The sequence below is a fragment of the Chiloscyllium punctatum genome, chromosome 42, assembly GCF_047496795.1.
Source record: "Chiloscyllium punctatum isolate Juve2018m chromosome 42, sChiPun1.3, whole genome shotgun sequence".
NCBI classification, from domain to species: domain Eukaryota; kingdom Metazoa; phylum Chordata; class Chondrichthyes; order Orectolobiformes; family Hemiscylliidae; genus Chiloscyllium; species Chiloscyllium punctatum.
In genome coordinates, this window is record NC_092780.1 from 39,240,181 (window position 1) to 39,267,789 (window position 27,609).

At 44.8% G+C, this 27,609-nt stretch overlaps 1 long non-coding RNA gene across 1 annotated transcript; it reads right to left on the reverse strand.

Moving 5' to 3' along the window:
- Positions 1–240: 240 nt before the first annotated feature.
- LOC140465913 (uncharacterized) lies at positions 241–6,490 on the reverse strand. Its single transcript, XR_011955186.1, has 3 exons — positions 6,444–6,490; positions 4,502–4,606; positions 241–462 (listed from the first exon to the last, which is right to left on the reverse strand). It is a non-coding gene; the product is annotated as an uncharacterized lncRNA (long non-coding RNA).
- Positions 6,491–27,609: the final 21,119 nt, after the last annotated feature.

Below are 27,609 nucleotides of genomic sequence, written 5' to 3' on the forward strand. Positions count from 1 at the left end.
ACAAACAGATCAGCCATGATCTTATTGTTTGGTGAGGTAGATTCAAGTGGCAGAATTGCAACTTTTTGCTTCTTTGTTGAAAGAATAAACGACCAGAATGCTCACTGTTAATACTAGACCTCTATGCCATTACTCCTTAGAGGATTCTTTCACTTTCTGCCCTTGCTAAAGCTCTTGCAGACTTTAGTTCTTTGACCATGCATCAACTTCAATAAACTGCATGCATCCAAAATATCATCTCATGTAACATTTTTAAAACTGGGATCCATTCCCTCTCAACATTATTTTACCAAGAGAGGTGCTTGCAATTCCCTGAGTCTCTGACTCTCACACATTCCAGAATTACCCTTGGCATTTCTCTCCGAACTATCTGCAATCCATACCATACTTCAAAGATATGGTTCCCAAAATGTCTTCCAGAAGGCAGGCTCCATAAATCATCCTCTGCTTTTAAACTGCAACCTGAACAGATGTGAGTTGTAAATGGAACACAACATGGTGCAATTAAAACTTGATGGGACTAACGATGATTTAATAGAAAATCAGAGGAGGCTAGACCAACTCATGTCCCTAGTTTGTTTTTTTGGACTAAGTTTTCAAGAAATGGTAGTTGAGGTCCACTGCTGATTCCAGACCACGTTAAAAACAGGACCCTATCAGAATTTAAGCAATTACACAGTCACAAGAAACCAATCTATGTTGAAAATTAGCAGATCCAGTGCAGGATAGATGTAGGAGAAAGTGAGGACTGCAGATGCTGGAGATCAGAGCTGAAAAAGTGTTGCTGGAAAAGCGCAGCAGGTCAGGCAGCATCCAAGGAACAGGAAAATCGACGTTTCGGGCATAAGCCTGAAGAAGGGCTCGTGCCCAAAACGTCGATTCTCCTGCTCCTTGGATGCTGCCTGACCTGCTGCGCTTTTCCAGCAACACATTTTCAGGATAGATGCAGCAAAGTTACAAAGCCTCGGCAGTTCTTTCCTGCAACTTTTGCCCAGATGAAAAGCATGAGATGAGAAAGGATACTTCACAGTGTGTCTATCAACATCGGCATGTACCACAGCAAAGTGAAAGGACTGCTGGAGATTATGGGGCATCAGGCTAGTTATAATGCACTCTCAACTCAGGGGCAAAAATCTGATAGCATTTAGCTGCTGAATCAAAGGTGGAGGATTGAAACCCTCCCCTTGAAAGCCCCAACGAGTTTGTTCTCTGTGGCAGTTTGCTGTGTGCTCTGATTGCTTACAAAACAACAGTGACTTCAAATATAATTAATTGGCTACAAAAATCTTCCAAGGCACCTGAGGGTGTGTGTGTATATTTCCTTTCAATTTTCTTGCCGGGTCTAAGTCTAATTAAAAATTGATATGAGCAACTAAAGTACAGCGGCATTTTATATTTAAATCATGCTGCCACATTGAATTCAAACTGAGACTAATGGCATCTAGACCCTTCTCGCACCATTTTGTCCAATTGTTTGAATTCACTTTCATGGCAAGAATGAAGGTTGAAGGGTCATCCAATAATGTGCTCAACCTTGCTCACCCAGCCCTTCACTTGAAATTTCTGAGCAGCATAATTAGATCTCACTGTGCCATTATATGGAGGAATGGAATCATGTTCCGATGAGAGACAGCATCAGGACTGAATGAATTCTCATCAATCAGGTTTGCCTAATGAGGAGGTAGTGCAGAATGTATCAAATACAGTAACTTAGATCATATAAAAACCTCTGAAAATGACTTCTGAGGAAACGGAATTCAGCTTGCTGTGAGAGACTGATTATTGGTCATCAACATTATGCATGGATTTTCCTCTGTTATATATATGGCCCCAACTTGAGGAGTATTAAAGGGGGTTGGGGGTATGTAGTAGGATATGGTCCAAGTACTGACAAATGGGACTGGATTAGGTTGGGATATCTGGTTGGCATGGACGAGTTGGACTGAAGGGTCTATTTCCGTGCTGTACATGTCTGTGACTCTATGACGCTAATCCCAAGCACTATTAATCAGGCAGGACTTCAAGTATATAATAGCGGGGACAATGGAAGGCCATGCACCCGATTTGGTGACCTTCTGCCCTGATCGCAACCCAGGAAACTCCAGATCATTCATGCTGTTCCCTTCTGGAGGGTGTGTGCTCCTGCAGTGGGAACCTCTCCTTCTCCCTAGATCCAATCTGTCTAGTGGTGTGCAAAGAGAGAAGTGGAGTGTGTATTGGGCAGGCTAGTTACCATGCCTACCCAATATAATAAATTGTCAGGCCACCTCTAGGCTGAGCCACTTCCTAAACATTCCCAAGAGATAGTTGTTTCTCTCCAATCCCTGAAATGGAGGTTGAATGTGGCAACATTCCCTTTGGAGTAGGTTGGAGACGTTATGGGATGAGGGCATTTATTGCTTATTGCAAAAGGCAGTTAAGAGTTATTCACATTCTGGAGTCATGTGTCGGCCAGACCAGGTAAGGATGGCAGTTCACTGAAGGGCATTAGTGAACTAGTTGGGTTTTTCCTGCTCACCATCAATGGATTTGTGGTCATTATTAGACACTTAATTTTAGATTTTTACTGAATTCAAAGTCAATCATCTGCTTTGGAAAGGACTTGAACCCAGGTCTCTGCACTGACAGTTCAGTGATAATAGCACGAGGTCATCACCCTCCTTGTGATCCCCCCACCTGAGATTCATGTCAGTGCATGTGAAAACTCTAATTAACTCTTAACATTTATTATCTGAATGAGACTCCTGTATTGAGAGTGTGGAGTTGGAAAAGCACAGCAGGTCAGGCAGCATCTAAGGAGCAGGAGAATCGACGTTTCCCACACAAGCCCTTAATCTGGAATAAGGCTTGTGGGTCAGGGCTGAGAAAGGGGGGTGGGGTTGCAGGGAGGTAGCTGGGAAAGTGATAGGTGTATAAAGGTGAGGGAGAAGGTGATAGGTCAGAGGGAGCAGTGATGGACAAGTCCGGTGCTGAGTTGGAGGCTTGGGACTGGGATAATGTGAGGGAAGGGGAAATGAGGAAGCTGTTGAAATCCACATTTAGCCAGTATGGTTGCAGGGTCTCAAAGCGGCATATGAGACATTCTTCCTCCAGGCGCTGGGTGGTAATGGTTTGGCAGTGGAGGTGGCCCTGGACCTGTATGTCCTTAATGGAGTGGGAGGGGGAGTTGAAGTGTTCAGCTCAAGGGCGGTGGGCTTGGTGTGCGGGTGTCCCAGAGATGTTCTCTGAAACAATCCACAAGAAGGCCTCCTGTCTCCCTGATGTAGATGAGACCACACTGGGTGCAATGGATGCAGTAGATGACATTGGTAGAGGTGCAGGTAAATTTCTGATGGATGTGGAAGGATCCCTTGGGGACTTGGATGGAGGTGAGGGCGGGTGGTGTGGGTGCATGCTTTGCACTTTCTGCAGTGGCAAGGAAAGGTGTCAGGAGTTGGATGTGGGCTGGTGGGGTTGTGGACCTGACAAGGGAGTTGCGGAGGGAATGGTCTCTCCAGAACGCTGATAGGGATGGGAGGGAAATGTATCTCTGGTGGTTTGGTCTGTTTGGAGGTGATGGAAATGGTGGAGGATAATGCGTTGTATGCAGAGGTTAGTGGGGTGGAAGGTGATGACTGGGGGTGGGGGGGTTCTGTCCTTGTTGTATTGGGAGGGGTGAGGTTCAAGGCTGGTGGTGTATGAAGTGGAGGAGATGTGCTGGAGGGCATAGTCAACCATGTGGGAAGGGAAGTTGCGATCGTGAAAGAAGGTGGAATCGGTCATCCTGGGAACAGATGCGGTGGAGGCAGAGAAATTGGGAATAAGGAATGGCGTTTTTACAGGAGGTAAGGTGGGAGGAGGTGTAGTCTAGGCAGCTGTGGGGAGTCAGTGGGCTTGTAGGAAATGTCTGTGGTTAGTTGGTCACCAGAGATTGTGATGGAGAGGTCCAGGAAGGGGAGGGAGGTTGCCCGGATGGTCCAGGTAAATTTGAGGTCAGGGTTGAAGGTGTTGGTAAAGTTGATGAACTGTTCAACTCCTCGTGGGAGCACGAGGAGGCATCGATGCAGCAGAGGAACATGTTGGGGGTGGTGCTGACATAACTGCGGAAAAGGGGTATCCATGGACACTCGCATGGGACCCAGCTATGCCTGCCTGTGTGTCGGATATGTGGAACAGTCCATCTTCTGCAGTTACACCGGCACCATCCCCCACCTGTTCCTCCGCTACATCGATGACTGTATCGGAGTATCTGATACAGATCTGATTAACCTAATTCAATAAATGAAGATTAGACTCTAATGGCTGAATGGCCTCCTACATTTCCTGTATTCCACCCTGCAGTCTCCTGCTGTAGGGTGTGATGGACTGAGTTGGGTCACCGAATGATGGTAAAGTATGGAGGGACTGAGTTTGGCCACCTAATAGTGGTAAAGGTTGGAGGGGCTGAATGGACTGTGTTCTGATACTCTTATTTAAATCAGGCTCAGATGGGACCCCAAGTGAGTGGTAATGGTTTACTTACAAATCCAGACAGGAAGTAGTCTTGTGACAGGATCAATTTCTGAAGTTCCTTGGCAGCAATATTTTTGGTCAGCCCACAAGTAATGCTGCAGATCAAAGAAGATCTCTGTTGGGGAAAAGTTAGCATTATTTGCCTGGAAGCCATTTTCCTAATCCGGCTGAGAAACCATTTGTGACCCCAGCCAGAACTTTGCTGGCTGTGCATTCCTTACTATGAGGTAATGTAAAAGGTAGGTCTTATCTTCCTAAGGTGTCAAGATAGTGTTTCCTCCCTTTGCTGAATGATCAGTGCAGGCTGTAGCAAGCTGACATAGACTTGCCAATTAGTCCCACTTCTTTCACGAGTTATTGCCACTTCACGGTCATGCAGCTAATTAGGGATATCTCTGCTTAGTTAAAAAAAATCACACAACACCAGGTTATAGTCCAACAGGTTTAATTGGAAGTACACTATAACCTGGTGTTGTGTGATTTTTAACTTTGTACACCCCAGTCCAACACTGGCATCTCCAAATCATCTCTGCTTAGTGTTAGCAATCTGTGTAACTAGAACGGATACCATTTATTCTGTCCACTTGTGGAATGCATAATAGTGCTTATTTTTGAACTTAATGACTAACCTCTAATTTAGTGCCAACTTGTAAGCATACCAAACTGTGTAATTAATGATCAGCTACTATCTGTAGTCTCTATATAATCCTGTAGTATCCTGATGTACTTCAGAATGACACCGAGCCACAGTTTAGGACGGGGTATTCCCCATGATATAAACTAATCGGCTCGCAAGGTCCGAGTCTCGAGAGTTTTCTTCAACAGTTGGTGTAGTCGGTTCGGCCTCTGTTTTACGAGGTTAGCCGGACCTGCAGTTTTATTTACTGTGAGGGTTTGTCTTCTACGAGACAGTGCTTTAAGTTTGTGTTCGGTTGGCTGTTAAGAGTGTGAAGGGCCACTTTTATTGGCCACACGCGTGCTCCTGACCTGAGCGTTGCAGGTTGATTTCCCCCGAGGGCGAGACGGAATAAGAGAAAGATCGCATTAAATTTATTTTTGGTTTAACCTGAGCTCGCAGGCTGATCCCTGGGGGCGAGACGGAAGACGGTCTGTGGCCCAGAACACTGGTTCTGTAAGGAGCTGGAGGAGTGGTTGCGGTGCTGCTATTAGTACTGTTCAGTCGTTTGTCTTGGTGTGTCTTTGTTGTTTTGTTTGTGATTCCGGGTCGGGGCGATGGGTTTGTGAGTATCGACGGGACTGATTGAAGTACCGGCCCCCGGGACAGGTCAATCCTGTTTCGCTGTGCAGGCAGGACCCCGTCCTTTTGCCCCCTCGGGGGCTATCATAAAGCGCCATATGTTCAATGCAAGAGTAAGGTAGGAGACCCTCTCGTTCCCCTGGGGTCACCGGCTGACACCCGTCTGGAAGGAGACTGGTGACGGCCGGTATGTTATCCCTTTCACCTCCAATCTGTACGGATGGTCCCATGGTTATTGGCCTCATGGGGACTCTTTTCAGTTGGATAAGATTGATCACTGGATTAGTGGTGCTGGAAGAGCACAGCAGTTCAGGCAGCATCCAAGGAGCTTCGAAATCGACGTTTCGGGCAAAAGCCCTTCATCAGGAATAAAGCTTTATTAAGCTTTAAGCACTAAGATTTATTAGGCTTTAATCCAGATTCTGGTTAAAGCACTAATCCAGAATCTGGTTTCCAGCATCTGCAGTCATTGTTTTTTACCTCCTAAGATTGATTACTGGCATGCGAACATTGAGGGTGGTTATGGGGATCCCTCCTGGGTACATGCTCGGCAGTCTGGATAAGTTGAAGGAAGTTGCTAAAAGCCACCCCCGACTAAAAACCGCTCTGTGTTCCAGTGAAGCTGCCGTCCTTCCGTTCCTGCGGATACCCCCCTATATCGCCCCTCCATCTTTATTCCACCCAGTACCCCTACCTCAGACTCTGACTCTCAGGTTGGTGAAGTTGCTGCTCTTGTGGCCTCCCGCCTGCTGCTGGAGCGGCTGCCCTACCGCACCAACCCAATACCTCACTTGCTTCGCAGGGTCCTAGTGCTCAGCCTGCTGGTTCTGATGCGCCTGCCCCTGATTCCAGCCCGGGGGTGGGGTGGGGGCGACTGTCTCCTCCTCCACTGACGGTGCCGCTCCTGGGCAGAGTGGGGGACTTTCTCTGCTCCCAGGACACGGCGATGTTCTCCACCCAGGCTCATGGTTGGGGACATCCCTTGTGACAAGCCTCGGACTCTCGCTGAGGTCCGGGATGCTCCCGATCCCGGATCGGGATTTAGCGTCCTATTTCCTTCTGTGGTTGGCTCGTTCCGGTCTGCGATATTTCCAACTGTCTGCCACAGGATGTTAACACTTTGCTGCCTTTGGCGTACGCGGCTCGCTGGGGACAAGGGCTCCCCTGGTATTCCCTGCAGAGATGTGGGCCAATGGCCAAGCGCGGGCATACCGGTTTAAAGACCAGGTTCAACCCATTATTTTGGCAACAGGCAGATTTCGGTGAGGTCACCCGCTATCTGCAGATATCTGATGAATCCTTCCCTGATTTTTCTCGCTCGCTTTAAGGAGGTTTGGGAGTCCTCTGTGGGCATCCCCCTCACAACTAATGACAGATTGGCCTCTCGGACCCTGATACATTTGCATGCTGCCCTGACATGCCCATACTTTTTAAGTCTCTTAATCTTGATTGGCAATCTAAAACTTGGGATCAACTCCTTACCTCTGTCACTGACATGGATCAGCAGGGCCTTTTCGACAACCAAAAGGTGACAGAGATGTCATTTCCCCGCTTGACGCAGAGGCAGGGTTCGAGAATCCGGCCAGTGGCCCGAGGAAGGGGGGCTGGCAGGGGCCAGCATGGATGGAGACAGCCACAGTGGGATATTAGCCAGGATCAGTGCAGGTCGTGTGGGAAGTTTGGTCACTGGGCCACGGGACTGCCGCGCTTCACCCCCTCACCGGGTTCCTCAGTGGCAACCCGTTTTTCCTGGTGCAGCGGCAGCCTTTGCCGGCCAGCTACTCTTTTTGACGACCCCTTCACCCCTGCCCCACAAGCCTAGGGCTGCCGCGTGTGGGAGGTTTTGCAGGCCGCTTCCAAACGGCTCTCCCACTCCTCGTCTGAGAATCCCATGATGGACGTTGAGATGGGGGGGGGGGGGGGGCGTATAGTTGTGGTTCTGGTGGACTCTGGAGCCTTCCATTCCTCTGCGCCTCCCTCAGCAGCTCTTCCTGTCAGCCCTTGATACTGTTCGCTCTGCGGGTGTCTCCGGAGTACCCCCTCGAGGAATCTCTCTCAGATCCTATCCTTATTGGTGTTGGTCCACGCACGGTGCCTGACCGGGCTATAATTTCCCCTTCCTTCGGCCTTTTGGGGCACCAAACACGATTCAAACGTCTTCACTGTTCCCCTCAGGGGCTTACGCTGGAGCTTCCTGACTCCAATTTGCCCCTGTTGCATGCTGCTTTGGCTAATCTGTCATCCCCACCCACCCCCACTCCCTCACTTTATGCTTGGGCGTCCCCCAACAACTCTGTGCACGCCTCTTTTCTCTCCTATCTCCCATCTTTACTGCATGCTCCACCATTCCCCACGATTTCCTTCCTTCACTGGATCCTTCAGACGAGTCATTTTTTAAGGGACTTCTACTGCACTGCGGTGTGCTTCACCTTCCCTGCGTCATCTACCCCGCCCTTGCCTTGATCTGCCCTCTGCCCTACAGTTGACTGGGCTTTATTATGTCGGGCAGCAAGGCTTGTCAGTGGAGGCCCCACTTGCTGCTGATCAGCAGCCACTGTTCCGCTCTGACACAGTCTCCTTCTCCTACGCCCCGGTTGCGGTTAAAGCCCCATCATGTCCACAGGACTTGGGGCCCATGGTGCTCCAGCTGAGGCAATTTCGGCCCCTAGACCCGTCCGACCCTGACTCCCTGCAGGTTGCTGAGTTAGGACTGGAGGAATTGCGCATTCGTTGCCCTCTCTTCTCGGTCCCTACAGTTTTTGTCCTGGGAAAAACCACCACCCACCTTGACCTATGACAGCCCTATGCTGCTTGAGGCTCTCCCTCTGTCATTGTGGGCGTGACAGTCCAATCATGCACCACCTCACACGGTCACTGTCAAACCGGGGGCAACCTTGCTGTCTATAAGACAGTACAATCTGTCTCTGGCTACAGCCGAGGGGATTAAACCTGTTATTGACTCTCTCCTGCAGCAAGGCAACTTGGTCCCTACTGTGAGCTCCTGCAACACGCCTGTACTCCCCATCCTCAAACCGGGTAAACCGGGCCAATGGAGGTTTGTGCAGGACCTGAGGGCGATGAACGCCATCGTTATTCCATGCTCTCCAGTGGTTCCGGTTGCTAATGCAATCCTTACAAGCCTTCCTGCTACCGCTACCTGTTTTTCAGTTATAGACTTTTTTCTCCATGAAATTGTCCCCTAAATGTCAGTACCTTTTTGCCTTTACTTAAGGCGGTTGCCAATATACATGGACACGGCTTCCCCAAGGGTACACAGAGAGCCCCCACTGTGTATGCCTCTGCAGTGCACAGAACCCCGAAGGACCTCTGCCTACAAGGTCACAGTACCTTGATCCAGTATGCCAATGATTTGCTTGTGGCTTTGGCCTTGCCTGTGGCTTGCATGATGGACACTGTAGCACTGCTCCACTGTCTGGCTCAGGATGGAGATAGAGTCTCACTGGAGAAAATGCAGCTTTGCCAGAAGAAAGTGGGTTACGAGCTTACACACGGTTTCAAAGGTTTATCTCCGGATCACGTTGCAGCCATTGTCAATCTCTCTCCTGCTTCGTGTACTGAACTGCTGTCTTTCCTGGGCAATGTGAAGTATTGCAGACACTAGATCCCAGACTATCATCTTGTTGATGTGCCTCTCCATGAGGCTTCCTCACCAAAGCAGCCGACCCAGGTGACATCGACGCCTGAGATGTCACGGGCCTTTGACACACTTAAACAATGCCTGGCCTCGGCTCCTGCTCTGGGCATACCTAACTATACGCTGCCGTTTCAGCTTTATGCACATGAAGAATGGGGTATGCGTCTGTCATTTTGACACAGATGCATGGGGCTCTCCGGTGACCTGTAGCCTTTTATTCTGTACAGTTCCCACCTGTTGTAAGGGGAATGCCAACCTGTTTGAGTGCTGTGGCAGCTGCTGCTGTAATGGTGGAAAAGTCCACCCCTATTGTGATGGATTATCTGTGCACTGTTCTTGTCTCATTCAGTCTCCCTGCTGCTAAATTCAGCAGCATCCCAACATTTTATAGCATCACAGAGAACTGGCTACGAGGTCATCTTACTATCCCGTACCAACCTTGCATTGCAACATGCACCTGCGCTGAACCCGGCCACCCTTCTCCCAACCTCCCATGACCCACCTGAGGTGGACCCTGACTGCTTGAATGCAGTCCAAGAGATTGTCACCCCGCCCTGATCTCTCTGAGACCCCGTTAGACAATCCAGACATGATTCTCTTTACTGATGGTTCCTCTTTACGGCCCTCGGACCATCAACTGTTGGCCGGATATGTGACCTGCACCTCTTTCGATACCCTTGAATCGGCTGTATTGCCGGAAGGGACTTCTGCGCAAGCAGCCAAATTGTTTGCCCTCACCAGAGCCTGTATTCTAGCTGACAGAAAGTCTGTTAATATTTACACTGACTCCAGATATGCTTTTGGAGTAGTCCATGATTTTGGAGCCCTATGGAAACAGAGGATTTATTATTTCCTCTGGGCTACCCCTCCAACATGCCCTACTCATCAATAACCTTCTGCAGGCTATAATGCTTCCTGCAGTAGCTGTGATTAAGTGTGCAGCCCACACTGCTACAGACGATCCAATATCCCGAGGGAATGCATGGACTGACCAAGCTGCCAAACAAGCAGCTTAAACCCCCACTGTATATGTTTCGCAAGCTCTCAAGATGGGGAAGTCAAAAAACGATTTAGACCTAGCAGCGGATGGGATAGTGGCCGCTCAGCCGCACGCCCCTCAGGCCGAGACAGATAATTGGGCACGTATAGGGGCTAAGGAATTAGGCAGCTTAGGGCTAGTACAACACGCAGATAGGAAAATGGTCTGCCCCCGATCACACCTGCATATTTTGGCACTGGCTGCCCATGGTGTTGGTCACACAAGAAGACGGGGAATGATCCATGCAGTAAGACAAAGCTGGTATGCTCCCGACTTTGCTGCTGCAACACAAACACTAGTTTCCTGCTGCCTGATCTGCCTAAAGAATAATAATGCTAAACCACTGGCCACGTATGATCACTTGCCTATCCCCGATGGACCCTTTCATCATTTGCTGATTGATTTTGCCCATATGCTGCCCAAACAGGGTTTTAAATACCTGCCGGTCATAGTGGATATGTTTTCCAAATGGGTGGAAGCTTTCCTTACACGTAAGAATGATGCTAGAACAGTGGTTAAGTGTCTCATGAAGGATGTGGTTCCTCGGTTTGGTGTCCTGAATGGCATTAACAGTGACAGAGGGATGTATTTTACTGCTGAGGTAACAAAAGGGGTTAGTAAAATTTTGGGTATTACATGGAAACACCAGATTCCGTATCAGCCCCAGTCCTCGAGGATGGTGGAACGGATGAATGGTACCCTTAAAACTACTTTAACCAAGGTCACCCAGGACATGGGTCTGCCCTGGCCAGAGGCATTGCCACTAGCCCTTTACACTCTCTGGAGCCAATTAAATCGAACTACGGGACTAACTCCCTTTGAGGTACTCATGGGCCGCCCGATGCCCACGAGGCTCCAACCCCCCCAAACTTCACGCATTTGTGGCACTGCTTCTCACTCATGAGTCCCTTCTGGACTATGCCAAATCATTATGCCAGGTCATCACCCGCAACTATGAGTTGGTCAAGGAGGCCCTTCCCGCACTGGGTAATGGCCCCATGCATCCATTCTACCCAGGGGAATATGTGATGATAAAACCCTTTGAAAAGAATTCTCTTTCTCCTAGTTGGAAAGGCCCATACCTTGTCCTCCTAGTGACCTGAACAGCTGTCAAGGTCGAAGGAGTACCTGAGTGGACACACGCCACCCATTGCAAAAGAGCGCCTTCGCCTAAACTACCTGACCAGAAAACCCCTGAACAGCAGACACCAGAAGCAACAGCATGCCCGCCGGCTGTGCCATCTGGAGAGTGACTGTCTGCCTCTTCTCTGTGTCCCTCCTAGCTCTGTACCCCCTGTGGTGGGGTTTGAATGGGATCAAGGGAACAGAACACAGCCTGTTATCATTCGCGAGTTACATACTAACACCTTCCTGCACATGACTTATACCTATGTGAAAGAGAGTAATCGTTCCAGCTGCTGGGTATGTGCTCACATTCCCATTCATTCTCAAGGGGGAATCCCCCTCTGACCCATTCCATTCAACAAATCTAACACCACTGAATGGTGGTTGAAATGGAATTGGTCCTCTGAGGTGGCCACAATGCGACTTCCCAGTGGGTTCGAGAGATTGGGTCTTGCCCAGACAGATAATAGTCGTCCTCACTGGAAATCAGTGGGTTATACCTTGGACAAGTACAAAGGCTGGTTCTAGCCCCGGTACAACCTCTCTCGTACGCCCTCTGCCCTGGTCCTTATGAATACCATGGGGCTGGGTACACCCCCAGGAAATATTTGTTTTAAGAGCGACTCTCCCAGTGGGTGGGTTGCTAGATACAGCACTTGCAACTATTCCCTGCTCCTTACCTCAAAGGCTATCCAGTGCACTATAAGAGGCAGTATACTCAACCTTAAGACCTCCAATAAGACTTCGGGTAACACCATTTTTAGGACCTTTCGGACTGGCACCCAGACAGTCCATCTAGGTACCTATAATGGCACCTATTTCATTTGTGGCCATAAGGCCTACCTTTGCCTGCTAGTCTCCTATGTTGGGTATGTTGTCCCCTTCATCTACCATTTCCACTCATCCCCATTCGAGCAGCTCAGGACTTGCTCCAAAAGAACTTGATCTGCATTTGAGCAGTTCCTAGCTGTGTCCACCCCTTTCTATGGGACAGCCCGGTTCACCATCGAAGCCAGGCACCTGGCATCCCTCCTAGAGAAGGTGGCCAATGACATAGCCTTAGCCCTAAAGGAGATTAATGCTGAGATAGTTGCCCTTCGCACGGTTGCCCTCCAGAAGCGATGGCGCTGGATTACCTTTGGCCGAAAAGGGGGGCACATGTGCCCTCATTGGCTCTGCCTGTTGCACCTATATCCCTGATGCCAGTGAAAATATCACCAATCTTGCTGCCCACAGCTGAGCGGAGGCCACTAGGCTTCATACTCCCAACTCCTATTAGGATCTTTGGACCTGGATGAGCGGGTGGTTTGGGTCTAGGGGGAGTGCCATTGTTTAGGATCTCATAGTGCTGGTTATTGCCCTAGTGGTCATCACGCTCCTGATTATTTTCCTCAAACAGTGCTGTGCACACTGCAGCTCATTGCTGCTACCCTCTACCCCGCCTATAGCCCAAATAGTTAAGGTTACCTTCCCGATGAGCCCTCGTGTCACCACTAAGCCTCTCAGCCCTAGGCCCTCAAGCCCTGGACTTGAGGAGGCTATCGGTTCGGAGTCTGAGGGTTACATGTCTGACTCAGAACCACCCACTCCGGATAACCCCCCTGCTTTGGGATACATTCCCCCTTTTGTTGAAGCCCCGGACCTGCTTTTCTGATTATGAAAAGAAAAAGGAGGGGATTGTTGGGGAAAAGTTAGCATTATTTGCCTGGAAGCCATTTTCCTAATCCAGCTGAGAAACCATTTTGTGACCCTAGCCAGAACTTTGCTGGCTGTGCATTTCTTACTATGAGGTAATGTAAAAGGTAGGCCTTATCTTCCTTAGGTGTCAAGATAGTGTTTCCTCTCTTTGCTGAATGGTTCGCAAGGTCCGAGTCTCGAGAGTTTTCTTCAACAGTCTCTCTGCCTTTTTTTTATTCAACTGTGGGACTTGGGTGTCACTGGCTTGCCAGCGTTGATAGCCCATCCTTATTTGCCCCTGAGAAGGTGGTGACGAGCTCCCTTCTTGAATTGCTATGGGTTGATGTTGATCCAACGACTGTGAAGGAATGGCGGTATATTTCCAAGTCAGGATGGTGGTGGCTTGGAGGAGAACTTGCAGGTGGTGGTGTTCCCAAGAACCTGCTGCCCTTTGTCCTTTTGGTTGGAAGAGGTTGTGGGTTTGGAAGGTGCTGTCTAAGGATCTTTGAATTTCTGCAGCGCATCTTGTAGACAGTACACACTGTTGCTACTGAGCACTGGTGGTGGAGGGATTGAATGTTTATAGATGTGATGCCAATCAAATGGGTTGCTTTGTCCTGATTTTGAAAAAGTGTTTAAAAGACACATCATTTCCACAGGCTCTATCTTTTCCTATGTCAACAGGCTGTAGCTCCACCATTTTGGGGTCTCTCCTCTTGGCACCACACCTGCATGCCAAGCTTCCAGATGCTGCACAGTGCCTGTAATTCGATAGTGAAAGTGCATTTGTTGCTAATTCACCTTTCAATCAAAACCAGGGTCTCCCTGGCCGGGTTGAATGGGGTCAGGATCTGGACACGATCCTGATGCTAGGCTCCAACTTCTAAATAAGAAACCAACCCACTGCTTTGCTCAATTGCTTCAACTAGGTTCCCGCCTGCATCTTCAAACAGACAAAGAGAATCTGTGTTTTGTATTATAGTTCATAAGCTCTCGTTATGTCCCAAAGTGCTTCCCAGTTGACGAATTACAATCATTATGTGGTCATTCACCTCATCGCTGTTTGTGGAACCCTGCTGTGCTCAAAATTAGCTGTTACACTCGCCTACAAAATAACAGTGACAACATTTCAGAAGGAATTCACTGGATGGAAAGTGAAGGGATTTTATAAATACATTAAGGACAAAAGGGTAACTAGGGAGAGAATAACACCCCTCGAAGATCAGCAAGACAGCCCATGTGTGCAGCTGCAGGAGATGGGTGAGATACTAAACGAATATTTTGCATTAGTGTTTGCTGTGGAGAAGGACATAGAAGACATAGAATGTGGGGAAATAGATGTTGACATCTTGAAAAATGTCCATATTACAGAGGAGGAGGTGCTGGATGTCTTGAAATGCATAAAGGTGGATAAATCCCCAGGACCTGATCAAGTGTACCCTAGAACTCTGTGGGAAGCTAGGGAAGTGATTGCTGGGCCCCTTGCTGAGATATTTATATCATTGATAGTCACAGGTGAGGTGCTGGAAGACTGGAGATTGGCTAATGTGGTGCCACTATTTAAGGAAGATGATAAGGAAAAGCCAGGACCTATAGACCAGTGAGCCTGGCATTGGTGGTAGGCAAGTTGTTGGAAGTAATCCAGAGGGACAGGAAAGGCAAGGACTTTATGCATGGGAAATCATGTCTCATGAACTTAACTGAGCTTTTTGAAGAATTAATGAAGAGGATTGATGAGGGCAGAGTGGTAGACGTAATCTATATGGACTTCAGTAAGGCTTTTGAAAAGGTTCCTTATTGGAGACTGTTTAGCAAGGTTACATCTCATGGAATTCAGGGAGAACTAGCTATTTGGATACAGAACTGGCTCGAAGATAGAAGACAGAGAGTGGTGGTAGAGGGTTGCTTTTCAGATTGGAGGCTTGTGAGCAGTGGTGTGCAACAAGGATCAGTGCTGGTTCCATTGCTTTTCGTCATTTATATAAATGATTTGATGTGAACATAGGAGGTATGTTTAGTAAGCTCGCAGATGACACAAAAATTGGAGGTGTAGTTGATGGTGAAGGTTACCGCAGAGTACGACGGGATCTTGATTAGCTCTGTGGGGTACCATGTTGGCTCAGTGGTTAGCACTGCTGCCTCACAGTGCCAGGGACCTGCGTTCGATTCAAGCCTCTGGTGACTGTCTGTGTGGAGTTTGCACGTTCTCCCCGTGTCTGCGTGGGTTTCCTCCCACAATTCAAAAATGTGCAGGTTAGGTGAATTGGCCATGCTAAATTTCCCATCGTGTTCAAGGCTATGCAGGTTAGTTAGGGGTAAATGTAAAGTAATAAGATAGGGGAATGCGTCTGGGTGGGTTACTTTTCAGAGGGTCAGTGTGGAGTTGTTGGGCTGAAGGGCCTGTTTCTACATTGCAGGGAATCTATATATAGATGAGCCAATGGGCTGAGGGGTGGCAGATGGAGTTTAATTTAGATAAATGTGAGGTGCTGTATTTTGGTAAGGCAAATCAGGGCAGGATTTATACACTTAATGCAAGTGTTGCAGAACAAAGAGGTTCATAGCTCCTTAAAAGTAGAGTTGCAGTTGGATAGGATAGTGAAGAATGTGTTTGGTATGCTTTCCTTTATTGGTCAGAGCATTGAATATAGGAGTTGGGGAGGTCATGTTGCAGCTATTCAGGACATTGGTTAGGCCACTTTTGTAATATTGCGTGCAACTCTGGTTCTCTTCCTATCAGAAGGATGTTGTGAAACTTGAAAGGGTTCAGAAGAGATTTACGAGAATGTAGTCAGGGTTGGAGGATTTGAGCTATAGGGAGAGGCTGAACAGGCTGAGGCTGTTTTCCCTAGAGCATCACAGGCTGAGGGGTGACCTTACAGAGATTTATAAAATCATAAGGGGCATGGATAGTGTAAAAAGGCAAGGTGTTTTTCCTGGGATGGGAGAGTCCAGAATGAGATGGCATGGGTTTATGGTGAGAGGGGAAAGATATAAAAGGGATCTAAGGGGCAACATTTTCACACACAGGGTTGGTGCGTGTATGGAATGAGCTGCCAGACGAAGTTGTGGTGGCTGATACAATTAAAAGGCAACTGGATGGGTATATGAGTAGGAAGGGTTTAGAGGGATATGGGCCAAGTGCTGGCAAATGGGACTAGATTAGGATATATGGTCAGCAGGGACGAGTTGGATCGAAGGGTCTGCTTATTTTCTGTACATCTCTGTGTCTCTATGACTCTTGTTTTCGCAGACCCTGTAAATGGAATGTTGTTTGTTGGGAGTTTGCTCCTTCATTGTGAGGGAGTGCTACAGAATCATCTGGTTGAGACTTTGATCCAACAAAGTTTATATTGTCAAGTGTGGTGTGGAAAAGCACAGCAAGTCAGGCAGCATCCAAGCAGCAGGAGAATTGATGTTTTGGGCAAAAGGGCTTTTCCAGCACCCCACTCTCAACTCTGAACACACTTGGGTTCACATTGACCAGCTTCTGCAGTCCTCACTTTCTCCATCATTTATATTGTGCTCAGTCATGTAGCAAGATATGCCAAAGCACTTTCACAACAAGCTTTGAAACCTCATCTTGTGAGCATCTATGGTGAGAGCAACAGAGATAAGACTAAAGAGAAGGCATTGGCACCTCTAACTGGTGAGGAAGGACAATGAGGTGTTATGTCCATTGTCTTCCTGCTGTCAGGCCATTTGGTCAGTATCAAGGATATTGCTTTAATCAACTCATTCAGACTTGCTTTGGCAGAGGTGGGACTTGAACCTGGACCACCCAGCTCAGAGGTAGTGGCACTACAACTGTGCCACTTGAGCCCAAGTCAATAGCAGCGAAGTTGAAATGGCCTGAGCACCCATATCCCAACTGAGGCACTGAACTAACCATTCAGGACCTTCTCCTGCCTCTCCTGGCATTTGAGGGCGGCACTCTTGGCCTATGGCCAACAGCAGGCCTTCCCTTGGTCAATGTGAACCCAAGTGTGTTCGGAACTGCCTTCTCATCCTCCATCCAGAGTCTAGAATGAGGTCACCAGCTTTTACTGCATGGCTCCACCATATGGTCTACAATTTCCACCCCATCACTCCACGTTGATAAAACTGAGTTTTTAAGGATCCCAGTTGGCCTACGGAGCAGGAAAGTCAACTTGGACAGTTTCCATCCTGGATCTAAAGGGGGTCAGATTGGGACCCTCCATCCCACACTCTCTTACCCTTATTCAATCTGCTCACTTCCCAGACTGCTCCCAGGAGGGTGTTAAATACTGCCCCCCATCCCCCAACCCTTTGTGTGCCAATGCCCTTTCTATGCTCTGGTGAGAATGTTGAGCTGGTAATGAGTTTGTAGACATTGATTTGTTCTGATCGAATGTGTGCTGGATGTGAGGGCAAAGGGTAATGCTGAAACAAAGAAGTTAGTGACAGAAATAGGCAGTAGCCAGGTACGAAGTTGTCTATGATTATTACACATTGCTGTGCAGTGATTAAATTAGACAGGACATTAGTTTCTAAGTTGAATGAGGTGAATGTAAATGAGAAGCAATCATATTTTAATCATTCGAAATTGTTTACAGTTCACAGATTACAGAAATGTTGCTGAAGGATATTTGCTTCAGTTCTGATGTTAAAAGCAAATCCAGAAAGGCTTCCCTTGGTCACCTCCTGCAAACGTTACACACATTCAAGCTCAGTGTTTGCTGCAAAGATCAAGAAAATGAGATCTTTCTGAATTTGCTTCCTGCTGTGAGTGCAGAAGGGACGATTACGAGACCATTCAATGGCTCGTATGGATTGTCAGTTTGAACTCCTTTTCTATTGAACTGCAGCTCAATGCTTAACAGAGTTTCATGATTAGATGTGTTTGTAGCTGTTCTGAATATAATTCAACATCTCTGAGCTGTGGGATTTGTATAGTCGTCATTTGTTCCATTGAAATGCAAGACCTTCCTACCCAATGTTAGTGTGTTATTGCATTGACATGGGCATGCAGTCACAAGCACTTCCTGAGCGAATGACCATGCTTACATTCAAGGTAGAGGCACCAGAGTCCTAGAGGACCATTAGGCTGTTCTCTCACTCGAGACAGATGACTGATGGTGAGCTTAACCTAAGGATCACCATGCCTCAGGTGAGGGGCAAGTTTATGAAAAAGCATGTTTCATAATAACCTTAGCCAGTGTAGGAATGGAACTTGTGCCTTTGCAGTTACTCTGCATCACACACCAGCTAGCCAACCAATTGAGCTAACCAATCCTCTTAAGTTTCTATTATACTATCTTTGACAAGCGAATACCTTTTATGTTGTTGGTCAGTATCATGTGTGTAGTGCAAAGATGTATGAACTGAAAATAAGAAGCTGGAAGGGTGTGTGAGAGCTTAGCATGGGTAATCATTCAATTATCCAAAAGGTGAATCTGAACTTCCAATCATAATTTTGTCAATTAGTAGTTAATGGAGAGTGATGTCAGTAGATGGCCATTACTTTGAAATAAACCAATCAGAAATTGGGCATACACCCGATCCAAGACTGGTCATCAACTCTATATACTGATTGGTCTTTTAGATATTTTTCTAATCAACCTGTTCAGTGATGTTATTATATGTCCTTGGAGCATGTAGACCTGAACTCAGACCTCCTGGCTCAGAGATCGGGACAATACCAACACACCACAGGAGACCCAAAATTTTCACATATATAGATATTTTCTAACCAACCTGTTCAGAGATGTTATTACTGACCTCTGGAGCAGGTGGAACATGAACCCAGGGCTCCAGGTCCAGAGGGAGGAACGCGACCATGATGCCACAAGAGGGCCCCTAACTATTTCCCGAAATGACATGCTCAGAGATGGTATTAAATATTTCTTCAGTAAATGGGACTTGAGCCCAGATGTCCTCATTCAGAGGTAGGATCACTACCACTATACCACCAGAATACCTTTTGGTTTACCTTTTAAGACACCACTTACTGGTGAGGTCATCTCCACTCATTTTAGCTTTACATGTTATTTCATTGATTTATAATGGCTTGCCAACGAGATAGTGAAATATATCATGATATTGTCTTTACCTATTTGATTCAGGATTGGGTCATATGCGACCATGTCCTCCTGATTGGTACTCTGAGCTCATTGTTTAAGTGGTAAGATACCCCCATTCAATCAAAAGCCTTTATCAGGGAATGCTTGTTTATCAAGAGGCCAGTTGCTGTGCGTTGTCTGAAATGAGTTTCTACATATTTAAAACTTTTTTTTAATAGTGGAAAAGTTGTTTGTAACCTTAACACTTAAAAAAAGAAGTTTAAATGTAGGTAATACTGAAGTGAAATAGAGTCTATAAAAAGTAAATAAACATTACATAAAAGGTGAGGTAATGAGATATTCTTATACATTTTGTTATTACGTAGCCTTGAGTATTATAAATTCTAAAAGATCATACAGTCTCAAACAGAGTTAACTGTACACAAAGATTAGAGCTAGTCAAATGTAATTGCTTCCTCATAAAACACAATAAATCATAAAAGAACTGGTGTAAACGACAAACTGATTTACTTTGTTTCTCATTTCACCCATTAGTAAAATTCTCAAGCCATTCTTCATTGATAATCCCAGAGCCTTCTGATAAGGATTCAATGATTTGGGAGAATGTGAGGTTTGGAAGTTCTCAGTGTAATTCTGAGAAATCCCATGATTTATTTCTTTGTCAAGTCAGGTTAAGCAGAGTCGCATGATATTAAATTTATTATATCCATATATTTTACAGTTAGGCAAATTTATCCAATGTTAAGTTAGTCAACGAATATGCTTTATGTGATAATAAATAAACTAAATGCCCGAAATGTCAATCTCCTGTTCTTCAGATGCCGCCTGACCTGCTCTGCTTTTCCAATGTCACACTTTTCGATTCTGACTCTCCAACATCTGCAGTCCTCACTTTGTCCTGCTAACATTACGAAGGAAACCTAAATACTGGGTCCAACTGCTTTAAGATCCAGTGCTGTGATTCTGACCAAATCCATACAAAATCATCGTATTGAGGAATGCTTCGTGCACTCCTTGACATTAATCATTTCAGAGCTTAATACATTCTTTAGCTTCTCCCCAAACCTTTTTAATGCCATTACCAATGACACGTTTCTGTATAGAATTATTTTTACCATTTTTCCATTACCCTCCCCCCACTCTCTTTCGTTGTAAATTTAGTCAGTCTAGTCAATTCAGTACTTCATCAGAAAGTGTTGACTTTGTACTCAAAAGATTGGAAAGTCTTTGGCTTTCAGACTGTCGACCTTAATCCTGTTCTTGACTGTCTGAGGTCCACAAGGTCTCTTTAAAACAAAGGATCTTTTATCTTTTGAAAGAGGAAATCTTTCTTGCTAAAAAAGCAACTACTCCATTGGATCATCTCAAGGTCCTTTAATCTCCTGAATTTTCTTGATTGAAGGCAATTACCCTCATGAAACAGGCATTTCCTTGAAGAAATATCCTGGCTTTCAGGACCAAACAATTCTATTTTGACTCTGTCCTGAATCTGTGAACTCTGGTTAGCAGAGTCTGGTGCTTTCCATGAAGTGACATGTAACTTATCTTCAATGTGTGTGATCAAATGCCTCACCCCAGTCTCCCCCAGTAAATTTAAGCTGAAATGAGTAGGTTCTGATCTTCTTGGTGATCAGCTTGCATGCCTTAAATTAACCTCAGTGTTTGTAATATTGGTGAAATCAACATTTAACATGCTCAGTCACGTTAATCAAGGATTGCTGCTTACTTACATGATACCTTTCACAGATATGACGATTCTTCCTCTGACGATCAGGAAATGAAATATTCCATTTGAACTGGCTCCTTCTTAACATCTGACATCAGGTTTGAGTATATCGTGAGAATTTGTTCATGAGGCCATGTTGCAATTTGAATAACTTCAGTGGAAGATTCAACATTATGGGTTATACAGTGGGTTATACAGCTCATTATCTTTCCCTTTATTTGTATCTCCTTGCAAACTGTTCTGATGCCTGCTGTCAGGACTCTCTTTAATAGAAATGACAAAACATTTCTTCCAATTTTGTGTAGTACAGATTTTAATCTGATAACGTGTAACAATTCTCTTACATGAAATAGATAAGTTCAATAGATTCTGTGTCCATTTTTGCTTACAGGAAGCCAAATGACATTGTTTACCAGTTCTTTTTTCACTGGCTGCCCAACAGCTAGTTGCTCAACAATGTTCTTGACCTATGGTTCCAACACTAGCTGTTTCTTCAACAGTTGTGGCCTGACTAGCTGCTTCCCTGTCAGTTCTCTGTCCATTGTAACAAGTTGAACTCCAGCATCCATTTGAAAAAGGTTGAGGTTCATAGTGAAGAGTGAGAAGTCACTTCACCTGATGAAGGAGCAGCGCTCTGCAAATTTGTAATTTCAAATAAACCTGTTGGACTGTAATCTGATGTCATGTGACTTCTGACTTTGTCCACTCCAGTGCAACAAAAGCACCTCCACACCATGGCACACATTGACCATGTAATTTCACTGTTAATGGTTCTAAACAATTTCTTTGCCCATAGTATGATATCTGATAATACAGTGTCACTTGTCTCTGTATTCACCTTCAAATTATTGGGATATCCCTTGACATAAATACCTTTCTACCAAAAGCCTCCGCTTGAATTTGCTGTTTTCTGTGGCTTGTCTTCTCCTGTAGCTGGAATCCTGTATACTTATTTCACTTCCCACTGTTCTGTTAGTGTACAAATCCAGATCAGTGTTGAAGTGAGCATGTGTTGCATTTATTGGGGCAATTTGTGAAAAGCTAATTTAGATTGTAATTTATAATTTACTTAAAGAGTAATGAACAGTTTTTAAATTCTGTAGTTGGCAGCTGTTGAGCAGGATTATTTTCAAGGGGTGCATTGGGAGTAATTAAGGATGGGCTCAATTTGTAACCTAATTTACTGAGTAGATGGTAGTTTCTGTTCAGAATGTAGATAAGTATTAAACCCAGTATGACGAAGCACTAGGGTGATTTCCAGTAGAGTGCAGGGCTTAAGTATCTCAGGGAGTTCAACGGAGGAAGCAGAATGCTATTTGGTTGACTTTTGCCTCAACAAAGCAGCTGATGAGTATTGTAGTCTTTAAAGTGAAAATAAACTCTACATTTGTGTTCAGCTCTCCACTCATTTTTTTTCTCTCTCTTTTCTCTTTTTAAAAACAGCTTCTTAGGTATAGGGTTGGTACTAGTGCATTTAACAAGGGAAATTATACAAGAAAGTGTAAAGAATGGGGTTATAGGACAGATTTTAATAAATAATTTAATTAAATACAACAGAGAAGGCAAGTCAGATGCATTGCAGCTGCAGCATGTAAGAGCTGTTGGACACCAAGGTAATCTACTGTGATCATACCTGTAGTAAATGTTTGCAGGATGAGCAACTGTAGATATGATTGATAAGAGTGGAAAGGAGATTCTGCTGAAAGATTTAAACAGTTAGGAGCTAAACTAAAATGCAGAGCTCCCAAGATGATAATCTCAGTATCGTTACCCGAGGCGTTGGCAACAGACATAGGCTAAACAAACTAAAAGAGTTAAGTATATAGATAAAAGATTGGGGTGAAAGGAATGGGTTTCATTTTGTGGGTCATCTCATTGGGTGATGAAAATCCATTTGGGTAAGAAAAAAAAACAGGAAGAAGACACTGTGAGGCACAGTGGCTCAGTGGTTAGCACTGCTGCCTCACAGCGTCAGGGACTCAGGTTCGATCCCATTCTTGGGTGACCGACTGTGTGGAGTTTTCACATTCTCCCTGTGTTCTGTTGTTCCCTCTGGATTCCTTTCACAGGGAATCAAAAACAAAATCAGGAATTACTGGAAAAATCTCAGCTAGTCTGACAGCATTTGTGTAGAGAAATCAGTGTTAATGTTTCGGGTCCAGTGATACTACTGCAGAAATGGTTAACCAGAGAAGTTCAACACAGTATTGAATTGAAAGAAAAAAAATGCCATATGGGAAAAGATTAGTGATAAATCAAAGGATTGGTCATAGCCAGCAGCAAATGATAAAAAAAACCTCAATTGGGGGGAGTCCAGAGAATCACTAGGTTAATCCCTGATATAGAATGATTGCCTCATGAGGTGATATTGAGTAGGTTGTACTTACTCATTGAAATTTAGAAGAATGTATGTAGTTTTTATCAAAACCTTGAAGATGTTTTCAAGGATTGACAGGGTAGGTGCAGAAAAGTTGTTGCTCCTTGTGGATCAGTCTAGAAGCAGAGGGCATAATCTCAGAATAAGAGGTCACTCCTTTCAGATGAAGAGGAATTTCTTCTCTCAGAAGGTAATGAGTCTATGGAATTCTTTATTGCAGAGGGATGTCAAGTCTGCATTATCAAATGTATTCAAAAATGAGCTAGGCAGATTTTCAATTGATACTGGATTTAAAGGTTATGCTGAAAAGGCAGGAAAGTAGAGTTGATGATTATCAGATCACTCATTATCTTATTGAATGGCAGAATGAATTTAGTGGGCCAAATGGCCTACATCTGCTCCCATATCTTATGATGCTATATAGGCACTTCTTGTGAAGGTGGTCTCTTGTTTTATAGATGAAGCATGCCTTCTTAATAACATTTCTCCACAGTGCTGATACTAAATCTTAGGATTTGCTACCTGGCATATTCTCTGTACTGATTTATTATCTGTGTCTCTAAGGCTTTTGTACTTTTAGGACTGAATGGGTTCTACTCATCCACTGTGATAATTATGATTCTCTCCTCTTAGTATTGTTGCTTCCAGACATTTGTTTCACTTACCGTCTGAATGGCTTTCTCCAAAGTTAGTCTTCCTTGGACTGCCATAAGTCTGCCAAAGCCTCAACAAAAATTTCAACAACAATTCTATCTTTTATGAATTTTGACTTCAAAGCTTCATCGCCATATTTATGCACAAATATGTAGAGATCACTGAATGAATGATCTCTAGATTCCCCTGGATATTGAACTCTTCTGTGTTTGCTCTTTCAAGAATATATTTGCTCTAAAAATAAACTGCCAAAAACTTGTGGCACTTCATAAAAAGGTATATGTGCTTTATTTTTTGTTTGGCAAGCTATAATGTCATTAATATGATTTCAATTGAATATAAGAGTGTATTAGGACCTGATTTATTGATTAGTTTCAAAGCAATATAGTATCTTAGGAATCATTTTCTTCAGGTTGTCAAATCTTGTGTTCGTTTCAGTCAATCTCTGAAACTAAATCTTTTCCCCTTGAATGTAGATTCTGCCTTGTTAAGTTTTTTCATGAGTTGATGTCCTTTTGATTTCTGAAATTTCAGATCTTCCAGCCACAGATAGTCTATAATAATAGCTTTCTTACAGCTGTGTCTAAAAAATTCTTCTGAGCTTAAGGGAATACACACTGCTTCCCACTATATTGTATAAACTATCTGAACTATTAGTCACCATATGGTAGATTTGCCCCTAACATTGTCCTTTTAGACTGGGATCTACAAAAAAAAGTTTTGTTTGAAATAGACTATTAGTTAGTTAGTCTAATGAGAAGATGTGCTTGTCCTAAACAAGATCTAGTTTATTAAATTAGATACAAATTACTTTGGTATGATTGACTTTGCTATTCAGATTACAAAGGAAACCTAGCTGATAGGTCCAACTCCTTCAAGATACAACGCTGTTTCCCACCCAAGTCCAGAAGACCTTGTCATATTGGGCAATATTTAATGCAGCATCAATATTTTCAGAGTTTAACATCTTATTCAACATAGTATTCCCTCAATTCTGGGCTGGAATGTCAGTGTGAATTATGTGCTCAAATTCCTGACCAGAGTCTTGAACATGCAACCTAAAGAGGAGAATCAAGAAGCGTTAGTGTCACTGATGACATTTAAATACCAGTGACATGATTTCACATGTGACCTGAATGTATCCACTTGTATAGCCCCTGAAGACAAAAACTTGAAACTGCTATAATGGATTAATAAGTACTTTCAGTACTTTCTGAACCAATGGCCATAAATACTAACTATTAAACCAAATAGGTCATACAACATGGTGAGCTGCGATGTGGATTCCAGTGAACTCCAAACGTTTTTTTCAGATACGGCTTTAAGAGAGCAAACATATAAACAAGATGGACAGGAATAAATAAAGTGGTTAGCAACCACACGGGCGTGGGACAGTGGTTAGCACTGCTGCCTTACAGCACCAGAGATCTGGGTTCAATTCCCGCCTCAGGCAACTGTCTGTGTGGAGTTTCCACATTCTTCCCATATCTGCGTGGGTTTCCTCCGGGTGCTCCGGTTTCCTCCCATAGTCCAAAAATGTGCAGGTAAGGTGAATTGGCCATGCTAAATTGCCTGTAGTGTTAGGTGAAGGGGTAAATGTGGGGGAATGGGTCTGGATGGGTTGCTCTTCAGAGGGTCGGTGTGGACTTGTTGGGCCAAAGGGCCTGTTTCCACACTGTAAGTAATCTAATCTAATCAAGCACCCATACAGGAGTGAATAGCTTTAATTGCTGCTTAATTCCAATCACAGCAAGAGGTAACTCAGTGTTTAGATTCATTGATTATAGAAAATAAGTGTAGGAATAGGACATTCAGCCCTTTTAACCTGCACCACCATTTAATATGATCATAGCTGATCATGAAATTTCTATATTGCCTTGTTCCTGTTTTCTCTCCAGACCTTTTGATCTCTTTAGCTGCAAGGGCCACATCCAGTTCCCTCTTGGATATGTGGGAGAGAATTCCACAGGTTCACAATTCTCTGAGTGAAGAAATTCTTCCTCATTTCAGTCCTGATTGGCTTACCCCTTATAGTTAGACAGTGACCCCAAGTTCTAGACTTCACCAACATCGGGAACATTCTTCTGACAGGACTGGGGAGGAGGTTGGGTTATCAGCTAGCTTTCTTCTTCAAGATTTCTATCTTGCTTTGTAATTGTCTTGACTGTGGTGTACAAGATGATGAGTGGCATATATAGAGATGATAGTCAGAGACTTTTTCCCAGGGCAGAAATGGCTATCATGAGGGGGCATCATTTTAAGGTGATTGGAGGAAGGTTTATGGGAGATGTCAGAGGTCAGTTCTTTACACACAGAGTGGTGGGTGTGTGGGATGTACTGCCAGCGGTAGCAGTAAAGTCAGATACAAAGGAACATGTAAGCGACTCTTGGTTAGGCAAATTGATGATAGTAAAATGTAAGATATGTAGGTTAGTTTGATCTTAGAATCGGATAAAAGGTCAGCACACCATCGAGGACCAAAAGGCCTGTATTGTACTATGCTGTTCTATGCTGTTCTATGTTCTATGCAGAATCAATGTAAGGTCCTCACAGTTAGCCAGTCTGAAGGAATTCAGAGAAAGATTTTCCACTCCTAGAGTGTTCTGAGTAGCAGAAATGGAGGCATGTAGGGAAATGGGCACTTCTGCCCTCATGCCCAAGCTCCAATGGGCATGCAGAGGAGGTGCCAGCAAGATTCAGCATCTGGAGAGAAGGTGCCATTTTGCAAAGGCTGGAGCTCAAAGTGAACATCCCACACCGTTTGGAATAATGGATAACGTCCCTCTGTGGGTTGTGAGCATCAAACAGTTATGTAGCAATCCTATCTCCACTGTTTAACAATACACTTTTACCCATTTATTTCAATAAAAATAGTGACACCCTTGTAGCAATAGGCAGAGAACTCATTCACTCATGGCCAGTATTACTGATAAAACTCCGCACAGTTTGAAGTGCATCATGTTTTGGGGAAAAAAGCTTTATGCTTAAAAGCATTAACACTTCTTATGTTAAAAGGAGCAAATAAACTGAAGCTTGTGAGTGGGAAGCAGCCTTTACAAGCTTAAGTCAGCAAGTTAAATGCTATTAGTGTTTGTCAGCTTGAGAGATAATATTCAATTGTAGGAGGAACATGCTGTTTAACTCTTGTGATGTGAATTGGATCACAGCCAAACCAGATTACATTTAAAACCTCAACAACACATTACGAGTGAATTCTATAATTGTTTACTTGTTTACATTCTCAGGAATCCAACTCCAAGTGCAAGTAGAATTTTGTTTTCTGATTTATTGTGAAGAATTTGTTGAGGACATGTATGGGAAAACACCATTCAGTCCATCCATGTTATCCCACTGAATACTTCCAATCCCCTAATATTTCCTATTTCCACCTCGCCTCAGCTCATCTGCAACTGCAATCATTTTCTAACCTCTAAATAGCCTAGAGGCATTGTTGATCAACTTCTCAGATCCCCTATCATGTTAATACAGCCCCCACTGTAATGGAGTATGTTAGACTAAGCACCAGTCACGGAGAGAAGTGATCGACCTATTCCTGAGAGAAA